Source organism: Ovis aries, chromosome 11 (genome assembly GCF_016772045.2).
Source record: "Ovis aries strain OAR_USU_Benz2616 breed Rambouillet chromosome 11, ARS-UI_Ramb_v3.0, whole genome shotgun sequence".
Lineage (NCBI taxonomy): Eukaryota > Metazoa > Chordata > Mammalia > Artiodactyla > Bovidae > Ovis > Ovis aries.
Window position 1 is genome coordinate 54,435,481 of NC_056064.1, and position 23,926 is coordinate 54,459,406.

The window sequence follows — 23,926 nt, forward strand, 5'->3', positions numbered from 1 at the left end:
CAGTGGTGTTTTCCAAACCTCAATTTAATAATTACGGGGAACACAGTGAACTTTCTTTCCTCCTCTCTTGCTTGTTAGAGGTTTTCCCAGGCCCCTTCCCCCATCTGTCACAGTAATTGCTTTAGCTTCTTTGCTGACAGTTCGCAACAGGGGGGTCTGCTCTCTGTGTTTGTTGTTGTATCCAAATGTCAGTACTTTTGTTCTTTTTTAAATATTATTTTTATCTTTTGTGTCACCGCTGTTTTAAAATGTTATGATTTAAGTATTGTTTGTCTCCTCTCTCATGTCCCAGGGATGCCCCCCACCCCCGCCCCGCAACCAGGTTGTCTTCTGTCTTCCTGCCCGCCCTGAATGCATGTCAGCAGAACTTGCACTGCCATGCAGCCACTTTATGTCTCTTTCCTCGCCTCCTTCTTCCAGTCCTTCTCTCATTTTATCAAACAAACAAATGACGTGTGGGTAATTGAGTCAAAATTCTCATGACTGCAGAAAAAGTAAATTGCAGGAAATTTTATACACTTAGTGCAGCTAAGATGTTCCAACTGCAAAGAACTGAAAAGTGCAACTCAGGTGTCTTAAACGAGAGGAGAACCAGGGCATGAGAGGAGTCCAAAAGCAGAATGGCTGCAGGTCCAGAAGAGTCAGGGCCCACGATATAACTCTCTTAACTTGGACTTCCTTGCACTGTAGGCTTTTGTCACAAACCAGTGCTCCTCATGGTTGCAAGATGGCTGCAGGAGTTCAGATGTCACGTCCAGAAGCAGGAAAAGGTACATTTCTTGCTTGTGTCTCTAGGAGTAAGGCAACTGATTCAGGTGCCCCTGAATCAGGTACACCAACTGGCCAGAATGTCATGTGCCCATTCCTTCACCAATCACTAGCAAGGAGATGGGACCACCATGGTTGTCTGAGATGTCTGGGGCTGGGACCAGCATCCTCTAAGCACATAGTCACGCAGAGGAGCAGGTCACTGGACCTCACTGGGGCTCTGTGAGAAAGGGGTAGGGTACAGATAGACAGGATCACTCTGTCACCTGATGGTGACTTGGAAGCCAGTGTCTGAGTGCCCAGCATACATGACACTCCTGGGTAGTGGTTCTGTTGCCCAGGATCTGTGCCTCTGATGGTCTGCAGAAGCACTGCTGGCTTGCTACCATCACTTGGGTGGTTTTGACGCCATTTCCAGATAAGCCCTGGCTTCTGTTTATATAGGACTTCCCTGGTGGTTCAGACGGTAGAGCGTCTGTCTACAATGCGGGAGACCTGGGTTCGATCCCTGGGTAGGGGAGATTCCCTGGAGAAGGAAATGGCAACCCACTCCAGTACTCTTGCCTAGAAAATCCCATGGACAGAGGAGCCTGGTGTCCATGGGGTCGCAAAGAGTCAGACACGACTGAGCGACTGCACGTTCACGTTCGTTCTGTTTATATGATTTCTGTCACTTCGTCTGCTTCACTGGGACACCAGTGGTCAGAAGAGTCCACTTAAACCCATTTTCAATTGACACCCATATGTCCTACCAGATATCAACATTGCTAGAGATCCGGAAAATCAAAGCCCCTTCAGAGCTTGCAGAATCAGAGCTTGTTCTTAGAAGTTTCTGGGAGTCAGTGCAACAAACACATAGCCTTCTCTGCAAGCTGAAAGCAAAAGGAAACAACCATAAGCGTCTGGAGGAAGAAAATTAAGATTCTAACAGGGCCATTGCATTGTCCTTAACAGAGAACCTTTGTTGAATTTTGGACTTCTTCCAATCTCATAGGTCAGAATGTTAGCTCAGTAAAATTTTAATTTGCATTTTTCTTATGAAAAAGTTTGCACGTCCATTCAAATGTTCAGGGGTTTCTGCGGCACAATTTTCATCCGGGCATTCATCGCCTATATTATATAGTCTGAGGAACCACACGCCCGCAGATTGGACCAATCGCTTTCCAAGGCCAATATCCCTTGCGGCGCCTCAGTGGCTCAAGCATCTGCTAATCTATCGTGAAAGGCGGAGCCCTTGATTGTCATTGGGTGCCTCACCCTCCCATCCCTCCCCGCCTCCCTCCGAGGCGGGAAGTCGGATGAGTCCGGTCGCATCCTCAGTGTCCGGTCAGGTTTCCTCAGTGATTGACAAGAGCCTTTGTCCAATAAGGAGCGCAGGCTGGCTCATCTGGCCCGCGCGAGGCCTTGCCATGCCCCTGGGCGGCGGCGGAGGCAGCCTGGAGCTGGTTCGGGAACCAGATCTCCGTAGAGTGCGCGCTCACAGGGCTACCTTGTAGTCCAGCGCCTCTCGGCGGCCACGCCCACTGAGCTCAAGTCAGAAGATCCGTCCCCTCACCGAGATCCCTGACACTTAGCGGTGCGACATGGCGACATGTCCCGCCTGGGGCCGCTTTCCAGTTCCCTCCTGAAGCCAGGCTTCCGCAAGTGAGCAAGCCGACCACCGTGTTAGACCAATGATACGGAGATGAATTCGAGCCGGTCCCTGCACCCCAGTGACTCTCCAAGCCCGCCCTGGACTCCCAGGCCACGGTCCCGCCTCTGAATCCAACACACCCTCGACCTCCCTCGGTGTTTAGGCAAAATCCAACAAATCCTCCGATCAAGCAACCCTACACACCCATATATTCTCACCAAGGTGTCTGGTATTACCTTCAAGCAGGGGCAAAGTGAAATGAGTCACCTTCTTTCATCTGTGCTCGCCCTTCCACATTATGCCCGAGGCGCTTAAGCTGAGGTTTATCAAAGCAAGCGCTGAGTTAAGTGTGAGATCAAGTTGGACTCAGCCTCCTGGAATGAATGGTCAAATTGTTTCCATTCTGACACCCAAGTCCGGCCCACTGGAGGCTCCACAGCCCTAGACGGGGTTCCACCGACAGCGAATCTTTGGGCCTGATGGCCGCCTGGGTCCTCTACAAAATGAAAAAGAGACCCATGCCCCAGAGCATGCCGAGTCATCAGAGGTTACTGAACTGTTAAGTAATCCACAGTCTGCAATCAGAATTTCTTTATAAATTTCTCCTCCCCCGCCCCAGCACCTCTTTAGGTGCCTCAATTACCTTTTGTGAGTGCTCCAATAGGGGACAGGTTAAACTGACAGGTTGTCAGTTATTTAGCCTCTTCAAAGGTTGATCACACTTACTTCAGAACTGTGTGAGATGATGTCTTTGGTTCTCTTGTAATTAGCGTCAATGATGCTCCAAGTTCAGTTTTAGGAGAGGAAGCAGCTGGCAAGGGGAATAAAATTAAGAAAATTGTTCCAGGAAGAAAAGGTTTAATGGAGGAAATGAGAGCAAGGAAGTCAAAGCACATAAGATTCAGATCTGAATATTGAGTGATGTGAATTGGCACATTTACCCTCTCAGACATTTATTGAGTCTGGCTTCAAGCACAAACGCTACGCTAGGTGATGTAATGCAAAATGCCTAGCTGAAAGGCAAGGTGCGAGATAGGTTCCCTAAGTTTTCAGAACACTTGCTGAATGCCTTGCCAGTGTTCTGTCACGAATCTTCACAACTCTGTGAAGGACATAACATTCTCCTACAGAAGAAAACAGGATTCAGAAAAGACTGATGATCCAATTTTTAAAGATGAGCAAAGAATCTTAATAGACTTTTCTGCAAAGAAAATATACAAATGGCCAATGAGCACATGAAAAGATGCTCAACATGCAAATGAAATGTAAATCAAAACCACAAGGAGACGTCAATTCAGGACCACTAGAATGACCCTGGAGAAGGCAATGGCACCCCACTCCAGTACTCTTTCCTGGAAAATGCTATGGACGGAGGAGCCTGGCAGGCTGCAGTCCATGAGGTTGCTAAGAGTCAGACACGACTGAGCGACTTCCCTTTCACTTTCACGCATTGGAGAAGGAAATAGCAACCTACTCCAGTGTTCTTGCCTGGAGTATCCCAGGGACTGGGGAGCCTGGTGGGCTGCCGTCTATGGGGTCACACAGAGTTGGACATGACTGAAGCGACTTAGCAGCAGTAGCAGCAGAATGACCCTAATTTAAAAAGACAATAACAAGTGTTGGTGAGGATGTGGGAAAATTGGAACTGTCACACACTTTTTTTTTTTTTAATTTTTTATTTCTTTTTAAACTTTTTATCCTCACTGCATGGCATGTAGGATCTTAGTTCCCTGACCAGGGATTAAACCCACATCCCCTGCAGTGGAAATGCAGAGTCTGCCAGGGAAGTCCCCTGCCCCACACTCTTGATGGGAAAGTAAAATGATACAGCTGCTTTGGAAAACAGTGGCAGTTCCACCAAGTATTAAACAAAGAATTGCCATGTGACTTCACAATTCTACCTATATACCTGAGTGAAATGGAAACATACCCTTACACTCACCACAGAAAAAGAAACAGCAATTATGTGATGTGATGAGGTGGAAAATTATGTGACATGATGGAGGTCATGTAAATAATTTTGCAATATATACATGTATTAAATCAACCCATCATATGCCTTAAACTTACACACTTTTATATGTCAATCATGTCTCAATAAAGTTGGAGAAAAACAAAAGACATGTCCATACAAAAACTTATAAATGAATATTCATGGAAACATTATTTGTCAGAGCTAAAAGGTGGAAACAACCCAAACATTCATCAACTGATTTATGGACAAGCAAAATGTGATAAATCAAAATAATGGAATATTCAGTTCAGTTCAGTTGCTCAGTCATGTCTGACTCTTTGCGACCCCATGAATCACAGCACGCCAGGCTTCCCTGTCCATCACCAACTCCTGGAGTTCACTCAGACTCACATCCATCAAATCAGTGATGCCATCCAGCCATCTCATCCTCTGTCGTCCCCTTCTCCTCCTGCCCCCAATCCCTCCCAGCATCAGGGTCTTTTCCAATGAGTCAACTCTGCATGAGGTGGCCAAAGCATTGGAGTTTCAGTTTCAGCATCAGTCCTTCCAATGAACACCCAGGACTGATCTCCTTTAGGATGGACTGTTTGGACCTCCTTGTAGTCCAAGAGTCTCAAGAGTCTTCTCCAGCACCACAGTTCAAAAGCATCAATTCAGCTTTCTTCACAGTCCAACTCTCATATCCATACATGACCACTGGAAAAACCATAGCCTTGACTAGATGGACCTTTGTGGGCAAGTAATATCTCTGCTTTTCAATATGCTATCTAGGTTGGTCATAACTTTCCTTCCAAGGAGTAAGCGTCTTTTAATTTCATGGCTGCAATCAGCATCTGCAGTGATTTTGGAGCCCCCAAAAATAAAGTCTGACACTATTTCCACTGTTTCCCCGTCTATTTCCCATGAAGTGAATGGAATATTATTCAGTGATAAAAAGGAATGAGGTAGTTACTTGCTACAGCATGGATGAACCCTGAAACTTTTAAGCTAAATGAGAAAAGTTAGATACAAAACACACACACACACACACACACACACACACACACACACACACACACACTTTGGGATTTCCCTTGTGGTCCAATGGTTAAGAATCTGTCTTCCCATGCAAGGGATGCCTGTTCCATCCCTGATTGGGAAACTAAAATCTCACATGCCACAGGACAATTAAACCTGAGCACCGCAACTAGAGAGACGCCCCAACTAGAGAGACGCCGCCATGCACCACAACTAGAAAAAGCCCATGCCCCGCACAAAGATCCAGTGCAGCAAAAAGAGAAACCCCAAATATTGTATCATCCGGTTTATATGAAATGTCCCGGGTAAGTAAATTTACGGGGCTTTCTTTTTGACTCAAAGATAAAGAATCTAAATCTGCCTTCAATGCAGAAGACTCGAGTTCAATCCCTAGGTGGAAAGGATCCCCTGGAGAAGGAAATGGCAACCCATTCCAGTATTCTTGCCTGGAGAATCCAGTGGACAGAGGAGACTGGTGGGCTATAGTCTGTGGAATTGCAAAGGAGTCAGACATGTCTTAGCAACTAAAGAACAACACACAAATGTGTAGACGCAGGAAGGAGATTAGTGGTTGCCTATGGCTGAGAATTGGCTCAGGAGGAAGATGGTATTTGGGAGAAGAGATGAAAGCACTCAAAATCGATTGTGATGATGTTTACACAACTCCGTGTATATACTAAATAGATGAATGGCATGGTATATGAATCATGGTATATGAAATATATATATTTTTGATTCTGATATATATAGTTTTTGCTTTTGTTTGTGTTTGGTGGCATTTCAGCCCAAATGGCAACATGAGCACATATTGTGGATGCCTCTTTAATCTTTTGGGTTTTGGGTTTTTTTTAATCTATAACCATCAGGGGGTGGAAATAAAGACATGCCTTGGGTGTGTAACAATTTACAACTAATGTTTCTTATGAGCTTGTGCCTGGCTCTGTGATAAGAACTTGATGTTCTATGTGATATAGTCCTTATGGAAAAAGTGGTGTGTGGCAGCTTGGGCCCCTGGGAAACCAATTCTAAATTGGAGATTATCATAGAAGAGGTTCATTAGGAAGTCCTCCTGGAGTCAACACCCGTGGTGAGAAGGGAAGGGGGCAGGACTGGAGTGAGGGAGAATCCAAGTCCAACACAATCTCCGTAGAGGCCAAAACAGACTCTGTGGGGAGTTTTCAAGATGGGATGGCCCTTCAGAGCCTATGGGGTGTGAACACCAGCTTTTAATACCACTTTGCCCATCAGTCATAGGATGCTGGCTACCCTGAGAAGAAGCTTGCTCTCCCCAGTGAGGCAGCTCACCATAGGGAGGGAGCTTTACTTTATTTATGGTTTTATGTGAACAAGTTATAGCATTTGGTAATAGATTTCTGGGCTTCCCTGATGGCTAAAGTTCTTTTTTTTTTAAAGTAATTTTATATGGAAAATTTCAAACATATGCAAATATAGAGGGAACCATGTCGTAAAACCCTCCATATAAACTACTATAAAGGTCCTACTGTATAGAATATTTAATATCTTATAATAAACCATAATGGGAAAGAATATGACAAAAGATGTATATATATATAACTGAATCACTTTGCTGTACACCAGAAACTAACACAACATTGTAAATCAACTATATTCAAAAAAATTACAAAACCAAACAAAACCCTCTGCGCTAATCACTCAGCTTCGACAATTACCAATGTTTTGCCAATCTTATTTCATTTCCTCCCCTCACCCCGGCAAGTCTTTTTCAGCCAAACCCAGACATTATGTCATTTTACCCATAAATACATCAACATGCATTTTTAATGAGTATTTGAAAAAAAAAACATAATCATGTGCAACTGTTCTGCTTAATAAAATTAATAATTCCTCAGTATCATCTAATCTGATTGCTTAGCTGTTTTTTTTTTTCAGATCAGAATCCAAACAAGGGCTACACATTACATTGAATGATTGTGCCTCTAATCATTTATATAATAATCTTTCCTCCATTAAAAAAAATCACATTGATTTGCTAAAGAAATGTCATTCATATGTCTTATAAACTCTTGCACCGGATTTGGCAGGTGGGGACCTCGTGGTGTAGTTTCCCCAGTTCGTTAACACTCTTGTGTTTCCTGTGACCTGGTGGTTACTGCCAGCCGCTTGCCATATTCAAGTTCGTTGGTTTTGGCCAGAACTCTTCACAGGTGGTGCCATGTTTAGCCAGGACTGGCCAATGAACTTGGGTGGAGGCAGTCTTATCCCTCCAGGATCCCACCTCATGGCTTTAGCCTTGATGCTTATTGCCTTAGGGGCTGCTAAGATGGTGGTTTTCTAATTCTGTTATCCCTCCTGCACTTATTACTGAAATTCTATAAATAACTTTCTTTTATCAGTTCTTTGCTTTCACTAAAATACAGTTTGAACAGGAGAGAACATTTTTTACATTGGCTCCTGTGAGCCTTTTTCCCCTTTGGTAAGTTTTTAAATTTTTGAAATAATGTTTGATTTACAAAATAGTTACAAGAGTAGGGCAAAGAACTCCCACAGACCCTTCATGTAGATTCCCCACTTCACCACTTTTGCTTAATCATTTTCTCTCTCATATATACAACTTAAAAAATATTTTATTGCAAGATATTTGCTTTACAATATTGTGTTGGTTTCTGCCATACATCAACATGAATCAGCCACAGGCATTCATATGTCCCCTCCATCTTGAACCTCCCTCCCATCTGCACACGTAATGTTCCTTTACCTGCAAATACAACAGTGTATGGGGGGCTTCCCTGGTGGCTCAGGTGGTAGAGAACCTGCCTCCCAATGCAGGAGACGCAGGAGACATGAGTTCGATCCTTGGGTCAGGATGATCCCCTGGAGGAGGAATTGGCAACCCACTCCAGTATTCTTGCCTGGAAAATCCCATGAACAGACGAGCCTGGGGGGCCACAGTCCAGAGGGTCACAAAGAGTCAAGACGGAGAGATGGAGCAGCCACACACGATAGTGTATATTTCCTAGGAACAAGGACGTGCTCTGAAATAACCATGACCTTAACATCGATACAATGCTATTCTTCAGTCTATGATCTTATTCAAGATTTGCCAGTCATCCCGTCTTTTATTTAAAAAAAAATTTCTACTTGAGGATCCAATTCAAGGTTAAGCATTGCGTTTAATTATCCTGTCTCTCTAGTCTCCCGTAACGTGGAATGGCTTCCAAGTCTCTTGATCTTTCGCAACCTTGACATTTTTGAAGAGCACAGGCCAATTATTTAGTAGATTCTGTGATCTGCTAACACAATTAGTCTTTGATAGCTTCCTTGCTTTCTGGCAAAACAAGATGTCCCAAGTTCATCTGTACCTTAACTATTCCTTATCCTAATGACCATTTCTCTGAAGATTCCTGGTTTCCTTCCATGTGAACCAGGGCTTTGAGATGGGAACTGAATTCTGATGATGCTGCTGTTGATGGGGAATGAGACCACTGGAGCTGGGCTTCCCCCCACCCCCACCGACGGTGCCCCATCCCCTTGTCTGGGGGAACAGCAGTTTCAGACTGGCCTTTTCGGATCAGTTTTTCTGACCAGGAAAATCAGGGAGGAACATACGGCCGTTGTCCACTGGTATGGCTTGGGGTATGGTTCAGCCAGTATAATCCCTGAGTACACTCATTTTTCATTTTTCGTTTGATGGCCTGAAGGTTTCTTTGTCTTTTCTTATCTAACACTATTAATTTATTGTAGTCAACTAGAGGTACAAACACAGACCTGGGGCATCCAAGTCTGTCAAGGAAGGGTCAGAACACCTGTATAAACATTAGGCAATTGAGCAAAACAGAACTCCAGCCATAAACACATACAGTGCCTCAGAGGAGTCGCTTTGTCCCAGTTCAGTCAGCCCGCCTGTGCATCTCTGGAGATCATTGTTCTTGGTTAGAGTCCTTCCCGTTGTGGTTTAGAAGGGCTCCTCAATGGGGAATGGCTATTCTATCAGCCATCCTCTCTCTTGCGCTCATGAATTATCTGAAAGAACAGACGTCTTAAGTGATATGCTGGGTGCTGGGTTTCTGCTATTCCCCTGTCCTAAGGACCACAGCTCCCAGGGAAAAACGGGAAGTCTGAAGTCAAAGGACAAGAAGAGGTTGCCTCCCCTTGGGATGCTAAGGAGCCTGCCCATTTGACTGCTGCTGCTGCTGCTGCTAAGTCGCTTCAGTCGTGTCCAATTCTGTGCGACCCCATAGACGGCAGCCCACCAGGCTCCCCTGTCCCTGGGATTCTCCAGGCAAGAACACTGGAGTGGGCTGCCATTACCTTCTCCGCATTTGACTGCCAAGTCTCCAAATGGAAGCGGAGCAGAAAATGCTCCAGGGCCGTCTCGGGACACAACTGCAGGTATCAGAGAGGAGGGAGACTGGGGAGGAGGGGAACTGTGGTCCAGACAAGAATCTAAGTGCAGCCTTTTCACTGAACCTCAGCTCAGTTCTCTATTTTCTAAGCACCACCTCCCCACCATCCTGGCAGTTGCCCTTCCTGTCCCTTGCAATGTCTTGGGCAGGTTCAGTCCCTTTAGGCTGTTGAAACTCAAGCCAGCTGTTTCAAATTCCACTTGCATATCTGAGGCAGAGCTTCCTTCGCTTCTCTCCCGGGCACAAGCTGGGGCACTGATCCTGGCAGCTGGGAGGACAGGGGAGACGGGGCGTGGGTGTGGTCTGACTCTATGGCGCCTCTCACTCCGTCTCTTTTCAAGGCCTAACTTCCTAGCTTCTCTGGTGTGGAGAGCATGAAATGGAAATCCCTGGGTTGGGAATTAAGGGGGAACCAGGTGGCACAGTGGTAAAGAATCTGCCTGCCAATGCAGGAGACGCGGGTGCAACCCCTGGATTGGGAAGATCCCCTGGGGAAGGAAATGGCAACCAGCTCCAGTATTCTTACCTAGGAAAGTTCCATGGACAGAGGAGGCTGGTAGGCTACAGTCCGTGGGGTCTCAAAGAGTCAGCCACAACTTAGTGTCTTAACAACAACAACAGGGAGCATATGATTACCTTTTGGGATAAATATTGGTATGGTTATTGTTGTTGTACAATTGCAGTCAGGCATTTAAAACTCTATGTATGACAAAGCCAGTAGCTGATGCAGTAATGAAAGGTGAGTCTGTTGCTTCTCTTTATGCACTGTTGCACCTGAAGAGTGATGCTTCTGCATGGAGGGGGTACAACCACAGAGATCACGGTCTCACATCACTACCTCGAAACACAGGTAGTTAATTTGGGGTAAATGGATTGTCCAACTGTGCCTTATAAACGGGAGGGTGCTTCTGGTAATTTCTTCTGAGTACCTTTGGAAAATTAAAATTTACCGAATCTTTCTGTTTGCCTTTAGGTTACATTTTTTTAAGGCTTACGGATCGTACAGCACAGTCTGCTTGACAGCATCTGACTTGCAAACCTAAAAATAGTTGAATTCTTCCTCATGTATCATTTTTGGTAAAGGATATAGTTACACTCGTGCAGATTTAATCATCTGCTGCTGCTGTTAGTCCCTTCAGTCGTGCTGCTGTGGAATCCAGAGTCGCAAAACACACCTCGGAGAAGTGGAGTACAGTTTATTACGCCAGTGGGTCCAAGGGGAATCAGTTCCCAACAAGGACCCTGATGTTTCTGAGAGGCCCAGTTTTATACCTCCCACTACACGACTGGTTACATGTTAGCAACCTCTTTGTTGTATATGATTGAGTTTTACAAGTGGGTGCTAGGAGAATAGACAATTAAGGTTAGAGGGGGGAAACAATGATTGTGCATCAAGGGCGGATGGCTCCACCGTTAATCTAACAGGGGCAGCCTGACCTTATCTACAGTCTCCGTTTGCCATCCGTAGGGAGGGAAGTCTCCAGGAGACCTGGTTTTCACTAGCAACAGTTTCCTCACTCTTGGGCAGGGTTCAGGCCCCATTCACATCCTGTCTTTAAGATGGAAGACAGGCTTCAAGATGGGGTCTCTCTTGCTTTCCTCACACTGGCCCCAGTAGTGCCTGACTCTGTGCGACCCTACGAACTGCAGCCCACCAGGCTCCTCATTTCATGGGATTCTCTGGGCAAGAGTACTGGAGTGGGTTGCCATGCCCTTCTCCAGGGGATCTTCTCACACCAGGGATTGAATCCGGTCTCCTGAATTGCAGGCAGATTCTTTACTGCTGAACCGCCAGGGAAGCCCATTTAATTATCTAGCTTTTATCACTTAAATTGTTTTTAAGTTTCAAACATCATGTGTTCATACGCATTTTAATTTGCTATCAGAGCCAAAACTTGAGTTTTTTCATCTAGCCTTTATGGTAAAATTGATATCCCACACTAAAGAGTTTTAGCTATGATCTTGCAGAATTCAACACTAGTAATGGTGAAAATTAAAAGCAAAGTAAAAGCATCATTTGTTGAGTTGTGCAATCATTTTTTAGTGTCTCTATCTTTTTAAAATTTATTTGTTTAGCTGCACTGGTTCTTAGTTGTTCCATGCAGGATCTAGCTGCCTGACCAGGGATCAAACTTGGGCCCCCTGCATTGGCAGCGTGGAGTCTTAGCCACCAGACCACCAGGAAAGTCTCTATCAGTCTTTTAGTATGATCTTTAAAACAGGAATTCTCAAGAAACCGTTTTTTCTTTTCTTTTTTTTTTTTTTAAGATTTGTGTGTGTGTGTGGGGACCAGTTTTACAGTCTTTATTGAATTTCTTAACATTGTTTCTGTTCTACCTTTTAGTATTTGGCCATGAGACATGTGGGGGTCTTAGCTCTCCAACCAGGGATCGAACACATACCTCCTGCATTGGAAGTTAAAGTCTTAACCATTAGACTGCTAGGGAGGTTCCCCATTGTCTTTTTAAAGGGCAATAGTTCCAGATTCAGTATTCAGGGAGAAAGAAAGTATTGTTAGGAAGAAGATCTGAATTCATGACAGAACTCCAGAAAATGCTACTTGGAAATGCTAACTAATATACTTACTGTCATACCCAACACTTATAAGAGTGTTAAGATCAGTCACTGGAGTCAGCAGGAAGCCAGGAAGGAACGGTGGAGAAGCCCAGACAAATAGGCTTGAGTAAGGAAGAAAGATACCAACGTCAAGAGTGAAGGGGAACAGAGAGCTGAGACTGACCATCACAGAAAAGGCTGAGGAATATAGAAAAACTGCAGAGGGTATCCTGGGGAGAACTGAAAGGGGAGACAAAATATTTGACATTGTCCGAAGGAGCAGAAGGCAATCGGAGAAAGCAAAGTATAGGCCCTGTGAACATACAGATCTCAAAGTTCCCTTTATGAGAATCTAAAGAATGGGATCCAACCAGTCCATTCTGAAGGAGATCAGCCCTGGGATTTCTTTGGAAGGAATGATGCTAAAGCTGAAACTCCAGTACTTTGGCCACCTCATGCGAAGAGTTGACTCATTGGAAAAGACTCTGATGCTGGGAGGGATTGGGGGCAGGAGGAGAAGGGGACGACAGAGGATGAGATGGCTGGATGGCATCACTGACCCGATGGACATGAGTCTGAGTGAACTCCAGGAGTTGGTGATGGACAGGGAGGCCTGGCGTGCTGTGATTCATGGGGTCGCAAAGAGTCGGACATGATTGAGCAACTGAACAGAACTGAACTGAAAGAATGAGATACTGAAAGGAAGAGTCTATTTGCCCTTAAGGAGGGTGTCACTATCAATGCAAATCACAGAGGCTCACTGTGATTGAGAACCAGGGCTGGACATGCTATATCCTAGACAGTGAGCTCTCTGGAGGCAGGCCTGCTGCGGCCTTTTTGTTTGTTTGTTTGTTCATGATTTTGTTTAGTTATTTTGGCCGTGCTGGGTCTCTGTTGCTGCGAGTGAGCTTTCTCTAGTTGCAGAGAGCAGCAGCTGCTCTCCAGGTGTGGTGCTCAGGGTTCTCGTTGCAGTGGCTTCTCTTGTTGCAGAGCTCCGCGGCATGTGGGATCTTTCTAGATCAGGGATCGAACCTGTCTCCTGCATTGGCAGGTGGATTCTTTACCACTGAGCCACCAGGGAAGCCCCTGTTTTTGTTGCTTTTGCCATGCCATGCAGCCTGTGGGATCTCAGTTCCCCAACCAGGGACTGAACTCCTACCTGGAATCTTAACCACTGGAGCAGCAGGGAAGTCCTGTTGTAAATCATTCTTATTATATGATTTGGTCAGCAGTTGCCTTTATTGGTGGCAATGGTGCAATTAGGTGATAAAAGTTTCCATTGAAAAGCCACTATAAACCCATGTTCTGTGTGCAATTAAACGTGCATTTCTGAGCATCAAGGCCAGGCTAAAGCTTAAGAACAAAACACAATAAATCTTCCTTTACAGGCAGAGAAAAGATTCCATGAACTTCTTATTTCTGAAAAGCCTGCTGGTCAGAGAAAGGGTCAGTGCTCTAAAATAAACATCAACACTCTCACCAACGGCCAGAACCAAGCCAGAGAACGTGACACACCCAAGTAGGGCCTGAACTCCAAGGACCAGGTGGTTCTCAACCAGTGAGAATGAACTCCTAGCCTGGAAGCCAGAGCTGTCGATTTTAATTCTGTGTTGTGGAGTTGACACTGCAAGCATGAAAGAAACTGTATGTAATTAGTTTCTTCTCTTCAGAGAGCTGTTTAAATGGCCTATTCTACCAGCAAGTGGTTACATAAATGACAGCGCAGCACAAAGAACCCAGGTGGGAAACTGGATAAAACCCCTCTGATCTAAGTACTATCCCTCTTCGCCTGCTTTTTCAGGCTCTGGGCAAAATCAAAACCTTGCCTGGTGGTCCTGACAACATGAGTTACTGTCTGCCTTGGCTTGAGTTTGCTACACCAAGGTTCCCATTAGCATTTTCTTGTTCTGCGTGCTTTGAACTTTTGATTTTTTTTAATATCAAAAATATAGCTCCTTAGGGGATTTCCATGGTGGGCCAGTGTCTAAGACTCCATGCTCCTAATGCAGCGGGCTTGGGTTCGATCCCTGGCCAGGGAACTAGATCCCACCTGCTGCAACTAAAGGTCCCACATGCCCCAACTAGGACCCAGCACAGCCAAATAAGAGAATTTTTTTTTTTTAATTAACTGCTCAGAATTGATTTCCCAAAGCTTTTTACTTCACTTCCACCATTTACAAGAAGCTTGAGTTGTGTGAGAGAGGTTGTTCTGGAGAAATACCAGAAACGCGGAAGAAAGATGGACATGTTCTCTGATGACCGCATGACACTCATCACACAGCAGTCTGAACAAGAAACAGACGCACACGGGTTTAGCACCGCAAGTGCCGTGTTTAGCAGAACTTTCAGATTATCTGGCACAAACCATGAAGGAAACCAGCACCATCCACGACCTTCTGGAGCTCCCGTCATCCCCTCCTGGCCAAACCCGAGGGCCAAGTCTCCGCCGAGCACCCCCACCCCACATTTAGAACCCGCTCCAGCTCAACATCTGCCGTGGCTTCTCTTAACACGTAGAATACATTGCATGTTCTGCTTTTCTAGGATAAGGACAAATACAAGGAAAGAATAAGAGGCTTGATTCCCCTGTAGAAAGTAAAGGCAGAGATACCCGTTCTCCCCCACTTTTCTTTTTATATTTTTAAGATTTTTTTTTTGAATGTAGATCATTTTTAATGCCTTTTCCTGGTGGCTCATCTGGTAAAGAATCCCACGTGCAATGCAGGAGACCCTGGTTCAATTCCTGGGTCAGAAAGATCTCCTGGAGAAGGGATAGACTACCCACCCCAGTATGCTTGGGCTTCCCTGGTGGCTCAGACGATAAAGAATCCCCCCTGCAATGCAAGAGACTGGGGTTCGATCCCTGGGTTGGGAAGATCCCTTGGAGGAGGGCATGGCAACCCACTCCAGTATTCTTTTCTGCAGAATGACAGTGGACAGAAGAGCCTGGCAGGTTACAGTCCATAGGGTCGCGAAGAGTCAGACATGACCGAGCGATTAAGCACAGCATAGCCCTGAACTTGTTACAGTGCTGCTTCTGTTGTTTATGTTCTGGTGTTTTGGCCCTGAGGCATGTGAAATGTGAGCCCCCTGACTAGGGATCGAACCCCTACTGCCTGCGTTAGAAAGTGAAGTCTTAACCCTGGACCACCAGGGAAGTCCCTCCTCCCTTTTCTTAGAGCACTTGCTTTGGAAAACACTTAGATTCTTTGTCTCTTTGAAACGTATGTGACTTCTGAAAGCTAAATAATCTTCTCACCAGACCTGTGACATCTCCTTTTTTAAACTAGTGGATTAATTCGTTTCATTTTTGGCTGCCCTGGGTCTTCGTTGCTGTGTGAGGGCTTTTCTCTAGTTGTGGTGGGCAGGCTTCTCATTGAGGTGGCTTTTCTTATTGTGGAGCACAGGCTGTAGGGCTGTGAGCTCAGGAGCTGCGGCCCACTGCTTTGTTGCTTCGTGACACGTGGGATCTCCCCGGATCAGGGGTTGAACTCGTGTCCCCCGCATTGGCGGGTGGATTCGTAACCACTGGACCAGCAGGGAAGTCTCTTGGAAATGTCACCCTCAAGGATGAGTGAGAGCCACCCATCTCCCAGTTTCTCTGGGGGCTCAGAAGCCTGCGTGTATTTCTCTCTGGATAAAGTCAATTAGTGAACACACTGATGGTTCAGGGGTCAGAGGGTACAGGTTCAGTCCCTGGTTGGGGAATTTTCTCATGCTGCATGGTGTGGTCAAAAAAATGACAGAGCCAACTAGTGAACACAGCCGCCAAGGGCAGTTAGGATGAACGCTGTGACAAATGGTGCTGCCAAGGCCTCTTGATTGAGAAGCAGTCACTGCTTATCATGCGAACATGTTTTCGATGAGATGTATCTGCTCACCTGTAGGAAAGGGCGGGATGTCTTCCTGTCTTATTAGTGGATGGCCTCTGATACACAGCACATTCTGGTTTAATGCTTAGTCAACAACGAAATTGTTTTCTTTCTTGCCTGCCTTTGCGGGGAGGTTTTCTGGGTCAAGAGGAGGTGATTTTGCTTTTCGCTCCGCCTACGGCCATGCTGGCTGAACTTTGTTCGCATCTTACGAAGCGCTGAGCGTGCTCCTGACTCAGGGCCCTACATTTCTAGTACTATCCATTCAGCCCAGTTTCTGCCCATAGATTTCTGGTGACTTGGCTTGCTTCCTTTACCTGGTCACTCCCCAGAGTGCCTGTTCCTGATCACAGCTCTCACCCCTCCCCTTCTTCATTTTTCCTGATAGCACTGACCACTGTCTGTTCATTGACTCATCTCTGCTGTAGAAAGTTAATCTCTGTGAGGTCAGGACTTGATCTGTGCTGCTCATCACTGTATCTGCCACACTGAAGGTGCTTGATATTTATTTTTGTTCGGTGGCTAAGTAGAGTCTGACTCTTTGTGATCCTGTGGTCTGCAGCACACGAGGCTCCTCTGTCCTCCACTATCTCCTGGAGTTTGCTCAGATTCATGTCCATTGAGTCAATGATGCTACCTAACTATCTCATCCTCTGCTGCCCCCTTCTCCTTTTGCCTTCAGTCTATTCCCGCATCAAGGTCTTTTTCAATGAGTTAGCTCTTGGCATCCGTTGGCCAAAGTATTAGAGCTTCAGCTTCAGCATCAGTCCTTCCACTGATGAAAGGGGAAGTAATAATTAAAAATAAGTCTCATGCAAATTCCCTGGTGGTCGAGTGGTTAAGACTCTGTGCTTTCATTGCCAAGGGCTCAGGTCCAATTCCTGTTCTGGGAGATAAGATCCCACAAGCCTCGAGGTGTGGCCAAAAAAAAAAAGTCTTCTGCCAATCCTGAAAAAATTAGTGTTAGCCACTCAGTCATGTCTGACTCTGTGCGACCCCATGGACTGTAGCCCACCAAGCTGCTCTGTCCATGGGAGTCTCCAGGCAAGAATACTGGAGTGGTTTGCCATTCCCTTCTCCAGGGGATCTTCCGGACTCAGGGAGCGAAACTTGGTCTCCCGTATTGCAGGCAGGTTCTTTACCATCTGAGCCACCATCCTAAAAACCTCTCCACAAAGGCACTTTCCACACAATTATTAACATTGCAGGTGGCCTGTCATGCAATTTGGCCATTAATTCTCAACTCTTTCTTCTCTAGGTCCTGGTGGAAATCTGGGCTAGATGTGGCTGGGGTAGAATTTTCCTGCTAGAGTCTTATCCTCAGCCTTCCTGGTGCTGCCTTTTGAGAGTCTGTATCCCATCTCATTCTGTGGGTCTCACTGGCCATGATGGGAACAAGGCTCGGGGAACCTTGCTGTACTTGTGCTGGTCAGGGCTCCTCCTCTGTGGCTCCAGTGGACCCACGTGTCTTCTGCCACATGGTCACATGCCAGCTTTCAGTTCCTTAGCAGTCCAGTGTTTAGTGATCACTCAACAAATGCAAGTTAAATGAATTCACCAGCAAAAACTTTGATTTCGAGTCATGTTGTTTTTAAGAATTAAAATAATAAATGTATTTATTTGGCTGTGCCGGGTGTTAGTGGCAGCCCAGGATCTTCACTGCAGCATGCCTGTGAGGTCTTTTATTTTTGGCACATGGGGTCTTTAGTTGCAGCATATGCGAGCTAGTCCCCTGACCAGGGGATCAAACCCAGGCCCCACGCACTGGGAGCTTGGAGTCTTAGCCACTGGACTACCAGGGAAGTCCCCATGTCATGTGGCTTTTACATACCCAATGACACCAGGGGCCCAGTGTCTATCAGACAGTTATTCCTCCAAAAGGAGAAGCAATGGGATGGTAGATGACTTCCAAAGCCCTGGGGAATGGTAAGCTGTGATCTTAGAAAATGAACAAGAGTTCTATTGTTGATATTGGAGCCTTACAAGAATAAGAAATACCGTAGTTGTGTCCAGAGACTGAAGACCCATCATCACACGAGTCTATTAGTGTCTGCCTGGCCTTTCCAGCAGCCTAGAGGGCTCACAACAGGCCATTTGATCCAGTTCAGTCTCCAAGATAAGCACACTTGCTGAGTGTGACCATCCAGGAGGCAGAACATTCTGTATGGAAGAAAGGCTAGCAAGCCAACTTAATATTGAATCCTTGCCTAGGGCACCCTTAATCATTTACTCCTTCATTAAACAGCGATGATTCATGAATGAAAGTTCCATTTTTTTTTCCCCATTTGCACCAAATCACATTATTTTTGCCTTGGTCTTCCTACGAGAAAACTCTAAGAAATGGATATACCCATTACTAAGAAAAATACTGTGGTTTTGGGAAACAGAAGCATTCTAGCTAGAAAAAAATAGGAAAGTTTGGCCAAAGGGGAGTATAGAATGGTCTTACCTTCAGACAGGGATAAGAAGGGCCTCTTCCCTGGACCTCACACGGTAGAAGGCCTCACCTCACATACATGTACAGACTTAAAGAGCAGCGAGCATTTAGGCCACTTGTCTGGTGCTCAAAGCTGCTATAGCATGACCCATTACCATCAACATACAGCTTCGTGTTTTTTTTCACTGTGCTGGGTCTTCGTCACTACACGCAGTCTTTCTTTAGTTGCAGTGAGCAGGGGCTACTCCCTCGTTGCAGGGCTTCAGCTTCTCTTGTAGCAGAGCACGGCTCTAGGTCATGTGGACCCAGTAACTCTGGCTTGAGGGCTCAGCGGCCCCATAGTACGTGGATCTTCCCGAGCAGGACATGGGGAGTCAGGTTAAAATATTTTGTTTTAATGTTTTAAGAAAAAACAATTTTTTAGCAATGATGACCCAGCACAGCCAAGAATAAATAAGTAAAGAAAGCAGTGTGTATCCCCCCAAAAGAAATCTAAGGGAAAAAAGAATCTGAGCAGAGACATCAGAAGATGCACACTCTGCACAAATCAGGAAACAGAATTAGTTAAGAATTAAATAGATAGGGACTTTTCTGGTGGTCCAGTGGCTAAGACACCGCACTCCCAAATGCAAGGTTCATGGTCAAGGAACTAGACCATGCGAGAGCGTGCCGCAGTGAAAATCAAAGATCATTCGTGCCGCCGCTAAGACTCGGCACAGCCAAATAAATAAATATTAAACATTAAACAAAATAAAGTAAACACATAGTTGACATACAACTCAGTTGACATACTCCAATGTATCTATCCAACAGAAGCAAAACCGTATAACCACACAAAAACCTACACATTGAATGTTCAGAGCTGCATTATTCATAATAGCCAAAAAGTGGGGAGATAAAAACCCCAAATGTCCATGAACTGACGAATGGAGAAACAAAATGCAGTGTCTCCATACAATGGAGTATTATTATTCAGGAAAAAGGAATGACTCATCGACTCCTGCTACCATGTGGGTAAACCCTGAAAACATATGCTAAGTGATAGAAGACAGCCACAAGATCATATGATCTGATATGATCTCGGGCTTTCCTGTGGCTCAGTGGTAAAGAATCTGCCTGCAAGACGTGGGTTTGATCCCTGGGTGGTGAAGATCCCCTGGAGGAGGGCATGGCAACCTACTCCAGTATTCTTGCCTGGAGAAGCCCATGGACAGAGGAACCTGGCAGGCTACAGTCCACAGGGTCACAAAGAATCGGACACAACTGGAGCAGCCTAGCACGCATGCACATGATATGATCTCATTTACATGTAATGTCCAGAATAGGCAAATCTGCAAAGACTTAACATAGATTAGTTGTGGCCTCCAGCTGGGAGGGGAAGGAACAGAGTTGGGGGAGGGGAAGGAAGAGAGTTGGGGGAGGGGTCACTATTCATGAAAATAAAGTTTCTTGTGGGCATGATGAAAATGCTTCAAAATTAGATTATGGTATGGTTGCACAACTTTATACTAAAATCGATTGAATTGTGCACTTAAATGGGTGAGCTATATAGTAAATAAGTTATATCTCAGGCTGTTAAAAAAAAAAAAGTTAGGGATGGGCCTGGCACAGAAAACGGAATTAGAGAAGACAGGGTATATAACCGACAAGGTGACTTCTAGAGAGTTGAACCTCTTTCCATTCAATCCAGCTTCCTCTAAATCATAAAGTGTATCTTACAGCAGAGGGCATCCAATGACATTTTTCAAGAATTCCAATCCTGGGACTTCCCCGGTGGTTGAGTGGTTAAGACTGCGCTTCCACTTACAGGGTTCGAATCCTAGTTGGGGAACTAAGATCCCACATGCCGCACAGTGTGGCCAAAAAAGGAAAAGGAAAAAAGATTTCCAGGATTCCCCTGGTGGTTCCGTCGTTGAGAATCTGCCTGCCAAGACAGGAGACACGGATTCGATCCCTGATCCTGGAAGATTCCACACGCCACAGAGCAACGCAGCAGCTGCACCGCACGTACTGAGCCTGCACTCTAGAACCCAGGAGCCCAACTATCTAGCCCACGTGCCACAACTCCTGAAGCCTGCGAGCCCTAGAGCCTTCGCTCTGCAGCAAGAGAAGTCGCCCCAGTGAGAAGCCTGAGCACCTCAACTAGAGAGCAGCCCCTGCTCGCTACGGCTAAAGAAAGCCTGCGCTGCAACGAAGACCAGTGCAGCCATGAATAAATTAATAAATATAAAAATTTTTTTTTAAAGAATTCCAATCCTGGAGTGGTTCTCATGCACACTCACTCTTTTTTATTTTCCTTGTTCTTCATTTTTATGTATATTTAAAAATTAATTTATTTATTTTCATTGGAGGCTAATTACTTTACAATATTGTGGTGGTTTTTGCCATACACTGACATGAATCAGCCACAGGTGTACATGCGTCCCCCATCCTGAACCCCTCTCCCACCTCCCTCCCCATCCCATCCCTCAGGGTTGTCCCAGGGCACTGGCTTTGAGGTGCACACTCACTCTTGAAAATGGTTGTGCTTCCGTGGAAAAACATGTGCTCTCTAGACGACACCCCTCCATGTTAGCTGACTCGAGTTTTCCATCATCTTTGAACAACTTTACAATCTGTGGATTGTGGGCTGTTGATAAGCATGCAAATTATGCCCTGGCCGTGACCTCCCTCATGCCTATTTAATTCATTTTCACAGTCCCCACTCTGTGTGCGCTGCGCCTCTGCACTTCTGTTCTGAATTAGTTATTACATCTGCCTGGTTTTCTCCTGAATGGAATAAAATCTGTAACGCATTCTCATGTTTCGTATCCATAAGAGAGTTATGATTTTGCCTCTTGCTGAAAACAATCTTTTTTAATTTTTTTTTTATTATGGAAAAAGTCACATAATATGGGCTTCCCTGATAGCTCAGTCAGCAAAGAATGTGCCTGCAATGCAGGAGACCTCGGTTCGATTCCTGGGTCAGGAAGATCCACTGGAGAAGGGAAGGGCTACCCACTCCAGTATTCTGGCCTGGAGAATTCCAGGGGCTGTATAGTCCATGGGGTCACAAAGCTGGACACGACTGAGCGACTTTCACTCTCACATAATATAAAGCATACTATTCTCAGCATATTTAACTGTACACTTGAGTGGCACTAAATACATTCACATTGTTATGAAACTCCCACCATCTTCCATCTCCCAGATTTTTCACCCTCCTAAACTGAAACTCTGTCCCTACTAAATATAACTCCCCACTTCCCCTTCTCCCTACCCCTTACCCCCTGGCCCTGACATCTACCAATGTACTTTCCGGTACTGAAGTGAAAGTGTTACTCTGTCCATGAAATTCTCCAGGCCAGAATACTGGAGTGGGTTGCCTTTTTCTTTTTTTTTTTCTTTTTTTGCCTTTTTCTTTCCCAGGCCATCTTCCGGACCCAGGGATCAAACCCAGGTCTCCAGCATGGCAGGCAGATTCTCTACCTTCTGGGCCATCAGGGAAGCCCTTCTGGCACTATGAATTTGACTATTCCAAGTCCCTTGCATAAGTGGAATCAAATAGTATTTTTCTGCACCTAATGTATACTGGAGTGTATTTTTAAAGTTAGTAATGTCCTACAAACAGATCGTACCTTCTTTCTTCCCCCGTGCTGTACCCGCAGGCTCTAATTAATTATCTGTTTTATTTATGGTCGTATAGATATGTCAATCCCAATCTCCCAATTTATCCCACTCCCACTTGCCCCTCTTGGTGTCTATATGTCTGTTCTCTATGTCTGTGCGTCTATTTCTGCCTTGAAAATGATCTTTAAATTTTTTTATTTATTTCTGGCTGTACTGGGTCTTCATTGCTGCGAGGGCTTTTCTCTAGCTGTGGCAAGCAGGGGCTCCTCTCTAGTTGCAGTGGGCAGGCTTCTCACTGTGGTGGCCTCTCTTGTTGCGGGGCGCGGGCTCAGGGCACTCAGGCTTCAGCAGCTGGGACGCATGGCTCAGTAGTGCGGCTCCTGGGCTCTGGAGCACAGGCTTAATCGTTGTGGCACAGGGGCTTAGCTGCTCTGCAGCATGGGGGGTCTTCCAATATCAGGGATCAAACCTGTGTCTCCTGCATTGGCAGGTGGATTCTTTACCACTGAGCCACCAGGGAAGCCCTGAAAATAATATTTTAACAAGTCATATCTGCATGTGAGGTCCCACACATCCTATGCGCTGGTGTATAAAGAAGATTAATGTCAAAAAGCTTTGCTTAAATAGGAGAGAAAAAGGAGACTTTGCTGAGCACAAACATCGTGATATTTGAAAAACTTTTGGCAAGCCAGTTTCCATGAAAATTCATACTTCTCTGCATCTCCCCTTGGGCCCAGGCACACACAGAGAAGCACATTGGACTGGAATCTGAGAACCAGGAAGTGAGAACGCTGAATGAACCCGCCCCTACCAACTGGCTTTGAGAACACTAGATTCAACCCACCCCTAAGGTGGTGAGAGGGACAGGCTGTATACAGCAGCTCAGCTGGTGCCCAGGAGCTCAACTAGATCTCCACGCTCTGGGGAAGCCTGAAAGAACACTGATAACCAGTGCCTTCTTCAAAACACAAGGTGAGGTGAAAGAGACACGGCATTTAGGCAAATCCACTCGGTCGGTAAGAAAGCCCCGTCCCACTGTGCAGGGCGTTTGCCTGGCCTCGCAAACAGGCACCAGGATGTCAGGGGACCAGGTGTGCCAAGTGCACAGGAGAAGCCAGGGCCAAGTGTCAGGTAAGCCGAAGAGCTGTGAGCGGACATGGGTCTATAAAGAACATGTTTATTATGGAGTCAGTGTTTGAACACTTAACAGGTTAGGTGCACAGAGACAGAGAGACAAGAGACAGGACCAGTACTAAGCGAATTTTCTCTCCTTGCTTCCAGTCCATCCGCTGGAGTAGTACAACGAGTTATAGTATCACGTTTGTACCTTTTCATCCTCCCTGGGGAAGGCGATCCAAGCATCTATTGCACATCATCTGGGTGAAAACCAAGAACTTTAGGGGAAGAATTGGACGCTGTGCATTCGGGGAGTGCGCACTGTGATGACTGAGCAGGGAGCCCAGGTCCCAAGTTCTTCAAAGCCCTGTTGTTCCAAGCTCCACCTTTCCCACTTCGACTGCATGGTTTGATCTTACTGCCAGCAGTCATTTTAAAAACGGAAAATCCACAGTACTTTAGGAAGGGCGGCGTCTCTGAATTTTCTCAGTGTTCTACCACTGATCTTGATATTATTCCTCTGAGTTGTACCTTTTCCCCAAGGGTCCTGTGTTTTTG

At 45.7% G+C, this 23,926-nt stretch overlaps 1 long non-coding RNA gene across 1 annotated transcript; it reads right to left on the minus strand.

The window, feature by feature from the left end:
• Positions 1-3: 3 nt before the first annotated feature.
• Positions 4-7,044, minus strand: LOC114116826 (uncharacterized). Its single transcript, XR_003590622.3, has 2 exons — positions 2,638-7,044; positions 4-1,640 (listed from the first exon to the last, which is right to left on the minus strand). It is a non-coding gene; the product is annotated as an uncharacterized LOC114116826 (long non-coding RNA).
• Positions 7,045-23,926: the final 16,882 nt, after the last annotated feature.